Source organism: Plodia interpunctella, chromosome 4 (assembly GCF_027563975.2).
Source record: "Plodia interpunctella isolate USDA-ARS_2022_Savannah chromosome 4, ilPloInte3.2, whole genome shotgun sequence".
In the NCBI taxonomy this organism is placed as follows: Eukaryota; Metazoa; Arthropoda; class Insecta; order Lepidoptera; family Pyralidae; genus Plodia; species Plodia interpunctella.
The window spans coordinates 4,544,823-4,551,934 of record NC_071297.1 but is presented as its reverse complement, the minus strand read 5'-3'; positions in this window follow the sequence as shown (position 1 = coordinate 4,551,934).

The window sequence follows — 7,112 nt, the reverse complement described above, 5'->3', positions numbered from 1 at the left end:
GCGGAACAGACAGTGCACATTTATAATATTACTATGGATTTGAGTATTTAGTCAGACGAAACGTCAAGATTATAATATAAAGATACTAGCTATCTTACATAGCATTTCGCAATTATTTTTTGTTTCAAAACTACTTATTTAGCCTACTGATTATGAATTCCATTTTATCATATTATATAGGTATAATGTATGTTGAGTATCGTATAACAATTTTACACAGATTTTCTCAATGTATCACCTACGAAATCGGACATAAAGGTTTTATGAATAAAATTTATTATTTGATTTCTCAATAGTAAACAAGTCTCACGCACAGCTACTACAGAATCACATGCGAAATCAATGCAATACACAGCTCGAAAGCGTTACATATGTGCAGCATACATTAGGGCGACCACAAAGCACGTATCAATAGGACATCTTAGCCGCCACTCGCACACCGGTTAATTAATGTAGCGGGCCTTAATAGAATTACAGCATATTAGGTTAAGTACTCGGACGGTCCAGGAGCCCAACGCACTTAGGCGATGCCCGAGATACAAACTTGTACTTCGGAACATAGGCTTGCAGTGTTTGTAGCTAGGTTAACCTAGTTAGTTGATACAAAATATAGATGAGCAATTTTATTCAAGAAACATAAGTGAACACTTCATTCACATGTTAATTTTTTTTTAAATAACAACCAAAAATTAATATTAATGATGTACTTCTTAATGTAAGGTTACTTCTGAATATACAAATAACTTCATAAAAGTATCAAAATATCTCTGCTTGAACAAATGCATTATTTCTTTAGCAACAGTCTACTCACATTTCTTTTCATAGCCAACAACTACTGATATATAAACGCTAAATCTGTACAGTTAATACAGAGATATAGCGAAACATACAACTTGGCCAATTACATTCATATTTACATTCAGCCAGTGGGCCGAAAAGCTAGTGTAGTTAAATGATACAAAAATCCGTATCGTCAGTCCGGGTGGGTATTTAGGAATAACGGTCTCTATTCTCGTTACATTAAGATTTAAAATTCAACGAAATGTTTAATATTATATTTTTTTGTCCAAATGGGTCGGGAAAATATTATCCGCGAGTAACAGTAGGACATCGCGAGTGCGGATCTGCGCTCCGCTGACCAATGCCACTGTTCTAATTGTTTCCGATCTTGTCTGAATAAACGCAACCAGCAATGTATTGACAAAGTTCGACCACGTATACCGTAAAAGCTTTTTAATGCATCAATTCCATTCCAGACCACGCATTTTAACCGTTTCGTTTTAATGTAACAAAATTACTTAGTCAAAGTTAATTGAATTGCGCCGGGGTAATATTAATTCGTTTGTCCTTAGTGGTCGGCCGGTCGAAGCGCGCAAAATATATTTGTAGCGAAAATGTTTTTAAATAACAGCTCAGGTGGTCGTAGTCCATTATCGTGTCACTATAAAATTAATACCCTTTTGTTTTTCACGACGCTTTAACTGTATGCATTAATTGCATCATAAAAGCCTCTCCGAGCGTACTAATTGGTTTACACTACGGAGCTTGTAATAAACATTGCCTATTTAATACGATTTTCGTTACACTCTAATGATTCATATATTTCTATAAATAAATTATTAAACCTCTTTAATAACCTGTAATAAGTCACATTTGATTTTTAACAGTTAAGAGTAAGATCGCTTACAAAATAACTGTCGAGCTTCTACGTCGCAAAACATAAGTTTCTTTTACCCAAATAAATAATTAAACATAGCCAAAAATTTGTTTGATGATTAAATGTACCTATTTAGAAATGAGAGATGAGTACATAGGAAGTAAAATATTTGACAAATTACCGTTGAAACGTTACGCTCTCGTCGTTACTTTTGTTTTTCTAATACATAAAACCAGATTATTTTCATCTCTTTTTATTGGACAACAATAGCATATTATAAAGTACTAGGCGCGTCACGGTTGATGGGCGGAGCGGAGCGGCGCGCGCGCAGCCGGAAGGGCGCGCCTGCGACGCACCGGAAGCGAAGCCCGTGACCTGCGCATACGTGTTTTGTTACTTATATGAAGCACACGCTACTGTAATCTAGGTTTTAAATTTTCATTAAATTATATACTGTGTCATTAACCAAATTCAGTTTCGTCGAGTTAGTGAAATAGTGGGTTATTGTAAAAAAAATATTCATAATGAATTTCTAACCACTTATAAACCACACTCTTCCATACTGGTATTGAAAAAGTTATAAAACAAACTATGGTTGTTCATAATACGCCAATTTTCGTTAGCTATCAAACTGGCGATACAGCCAACTAATGAAACGTACAATCGTTAACGCCCGTCTGCACCCTGAAATGGAGCACCTCTGCATCAGTGGGATTAGTAGTGGAATTCTTGAAGAGCCCTCGGGACCTGCTACTCTTTGTTTATAGACATGAAGAGGCAATAGCCGGGAGAGCCTCTTCAGTCCGCTGTGTGGGCTGGTGAGTGTGTTTCTTTGATTTATTAACCGATTTGAAAACATTATTTATAATGGGGTATTTCACACCAAAATCCAAAACTAATATTATAAATGTGAATGTCTTTTTGTCTATATATCTGTCGGTCTGTTCCGTTTTTATGGCTAAACCGCTGGACCGATTTTGATTAAATTTGGCATATTGTTATAGACACTCGTACAAATATAGTCTAAGCCGCGGGCAAAAGCTTTTAAATATATATAAAAACTGGGCCAACCCACATGAAATCATGCTACGTTACTTCATTAATTTTATAACATATTTGCTTGTAAAGGGTCACTTATTTCACCTATTTCAATATCGTATCGTACAAGTTTTTTTAAATAAAGTAAAACGCACGTTTTATCAAGATGTTCAGTCGAAAGACGAACGATACTTTTTAAAATCTTAGCAAAGAGTTTTTATGTGGTCAACATTTTATGAATAAAATTAACTTTAGGAGATTATAATAAATAAACATTTTATTCTTTCAATTAATTTTGACAATATATTACAACCATTTATCGATAACAAAACACAAATATATTAACTTACTTTATAACTGCTTTAACAAGTAATTAAAGATTCGTTTTCCGAGTTTTATTTCATTCCTCGCAAATATGTTATAAAACGTCGTATGACATACGTGCGCTTGAAAATTACAGCCTCTGCTTTCTTGAAGCCCTCGCGTACGTTTCGGGCTAGTGATATCGCCTCGGCTGTAATTTTCAACTTACCGTACTTATATCATGATGTACTATTATTACATATATTGTAATGTTCTAATATCTGTGCATATACCTGTATAATTTTTCTTCATATATTTTTTTTCGTAAGGCTTTTTGACTCTGAAATTGTGACGTCATACAAGATCCATGTTGTTATATAGCTACAACCTATAGCCTATAATTTTATGTATGTCGCAAAAAAGCCCTTATTTATTTGTTATTTACCAGTAAAGTTTTTTTCCTCCTGTTTTCAATTACTTATACTACACCTATCACCATGGCTTTTAAATTATTCAAAAATTTTTACATTCAATTTCACAATTGCAAAAATATTCAGAAATAAACACCAAAAGTCTTTAGGAAACTATTAAGGACAAATCGCTAACCGAAAATCTTTTACGAAACAACAAATTGAGTTCATTATGACCCTTTGTAACAGTTGAGGTGTTGATATTGGTTTACCGTTTGCGATGTTTCCCGGCAGATTCAATACATCACAGGGTTTGCTGAAACAAATAACATTAAGAGGCCATATAACAAGTATAAAAAATGTTACACCAGAAAATATATTTTCTTTCTTTCAATTAGAAGTCACAGGAAAAGTAAGGTTTAATGATAACTGGAAAAGTTATTACCTAAAAATTATTATCTAAAAAAAATCGACCCCACGTAAAGTGGGATAAGGGTAGGCTGTTGATATTATCTAAAAATCTCAATAGCTCCTACCAAGATTTCATAGTCTACTACCCTACGGAAGTCCTCAACGGGTTCATAAGGACTAAAGTGATAACTCTATACACAACAGAGCACATGCAACCAGTTAATATAATACTTATATATCTATGGATGCAACAATCAATATTACAAATAAATTCATAAAAATAAAGTATATAATCTCAAATCAAATTAGAGTTTATGATTTTCTTCTCTGATGTTACATCAATATACGCATCGATGTATTATAATATCTAACAAAAACATGACATAGTCTATTGAAGTTCACCAAAATACGATTTTCACTCGAACAGCTTCCGAACCTGTGATTATTCATTATTGTGATCATGCTATGAATAATTATCCATAAACACGCTGGAAATAATGTTTTGAAGGCGCACATAGGTTCAAGACGCACCTCAAACCCTTACCCTTTCTCCAAAGGGTACATGTCCCTTTTAACTTAGGTACCTACGTGCTTATGTTGTGACAAGTAATTAGATTATTTTACCTGCTGACCGAGTTTTTAAAAGTTAATATGTTGCTTTGAAGAAAATTATATGACATTATTTTTACATAATATTTAATAATAATTTAATTTATCGAATGATGATCATTATTTATGGCCAGTGATATTTAAGTGTATGCATAAATTGTTAAAAAATAGATTGTTATTTCTAATTAAAGTAAGTAAAATTCTAGTAAAAGGTATAAAAATTATAAAAATCAGCGCGTTTTAAGTAATTATAGTAAAATAAGGTTAGTTAAAGTGTAGTTAAAGTTGTTAAGCCATAGTTAGCGGATCAGTTTGACTATTCCCGGACCAGTCAGGACTGATCAAAGACGCGCCGCCACTCGCCTGGAAAATTGCCCGGGCCCAATGAATATTATTAAACTCTTCAATAGTTCCGTGTACCTAATTTATTCTCTTTTAGTAAATCTTGACGGTCCCAACGGATTATGTAAAAATAACCCTTTAGTCCGTATAAATAACTTGATTTATCACTAATATATGAGTCTGTGATAAGTAACTATATAGATAATTAGAAATTAATAGAAAAGATCTGTCACTATTTAATCTTAATTCCACCATAAGCGCATCATACAGTTAAAAGTAGCCTTGAGTTTCGCTTAGCACTCCATATGGTATAAGACGTGATTCTGTATCTGTATAAAACATAAAAAGGTTTTATAGCAATCATTGTGATATTATCGTGGTAATCATTGTGATATTGCTACTTTTTTAAAATAAAGTATAAATAATACAATTATCACAACTTTGCTTTTGCTACATAAGTTTGCTTTCAATTTAGTTAAGAGTTCAGAACAGACTATTTCTATTATTATTGGATCTCAATCTCACTTATAGCGGCTCCACACCTTGGACTAAACTTGATGGCCAATGTCCATTGCTGGCTTTTCCTTACTTTAAAAAATGTATGTTCATTCGCGTCGACATTTGTCCGAGTTCGCCGATAGTAAGGAGCCAGAGGCATTACACAACGTAACTGCAATTTCTAGTTATTTACCTCAGTTTCATATGAATTCCTGCTACTACCAACACTTATGGTTGGATTGTTTGGTTGCAAACAAAAAATTATAAATATGTAATTCATTACAAATATAAAATAAACAAATCAGCCTCCAGTAATTTTGACGAAGCGAAACATAAAAGCGACAATCACATACTTTGTACCATATGTTGTATCCGCGAATCGTTCGCCCTAGTAGTAGCGGCAACCGCCACGCTCCAGCGACCATATTTAGAGATATGTGACGATCCAGCGGATGTTCAGTGAACCGGGAGAGGATGTGAGTTATTAAGTGGTACACTTTCAGGTGATCTGTCGAGTGAGAGAATCGCGCCCCCCACCCCGGCCGCGCGCGTCCGACTGGGTATCGACGGGGAACTACTAAAACTTATTATGATAAACATCGCATCTAAAAAATATATATTATATTATGATGTCAATAGCTGGTAAAAAATATTATTATAATACCCATATTATAATAATATTTTTTATTTTTTAAATAGTCTTATGGTGAGTTGCACCGTCAAGTTTGACGTTAATTTTAATCGACGCGCCGCTGAGGTTTAGACAAATTGGCATACCCCATTTTGTCTCGGCAGACGTAAAAGTTAACGACAAAGTTGACGGTGCAACCCAACCTCAATTGTAAAAAACAATTAAGTATACAATATTTTTACAGCATTTTCGTTTCGCAATGAGTAGAATTTTATTTAATATATGACAATATATTCCTTCCTTCCACTTCGGATCCGTTTTGATCCACATGTGAATCCATGGACAATTTCGATCCATCTATGACGGGCTACCATGCAAATTGATGAATGGGTGTATCGGACTGCGCTTGGAAAATCGAAGTTTTATGTTTTTTTTTAATAGTTAATATTTTTTCCATTCGATGCACTGTATAAATTTGACTATGAGTTTTAAAAGCAACTCTGTAATTTAAATTGATATTATAATAAAATGCCACATCCACTAAATGGAAATGAATTATATGCTAGAATCGCGGACGAATCGTATGTTAGTCCGGTGGTTCATCCATTTGTAATGCGCCTGTGATGTTATTCATACCATATCAAACGTTTGGAGAGCATTACGTTGATTCCCACTGTTTGGACCTGCTTGTAACATGGTATTAGCTGCATGCTGTTGCACGATGATCAAATACGGCGTGTTATCAGCTTGATTAGCTACTAGTGAATACATTAATTACAAATAAGGTACTATTTGTTTTTATGTTTTGTTTTATCAGGCGTATTTTTCGATCAAGTGGTGTGGTATTAGTACTTTACCATGATTTCATTACTTTTCTTTAAGAAGCTGCGAAATTCGTCAAAAACATTAGTGAAGTGTCAAGAACCACTTACACTAGGTACTGATGCCCAAATGAAAAAGTGAACTTTTTGGGAACTTGGAACTTTATTCCTTTGAAAATATGCCATCCTTACATGTTTGGGGTAGTAAGGCCACGAAGTCCGAAGTCAGAATTAAAAATTAGCGTATAAAATATTGAAAATTTTCCTGTGATTTTACTAGCCGTCTATTGACTGACACCAGCTTTTTTTCGAAATTCTATTTTTTGCCTATCAGCTGCCAAGGTTATGTGTTCCTTAGGTGCCTTTTACGCCATTCACACTATTATATTTAG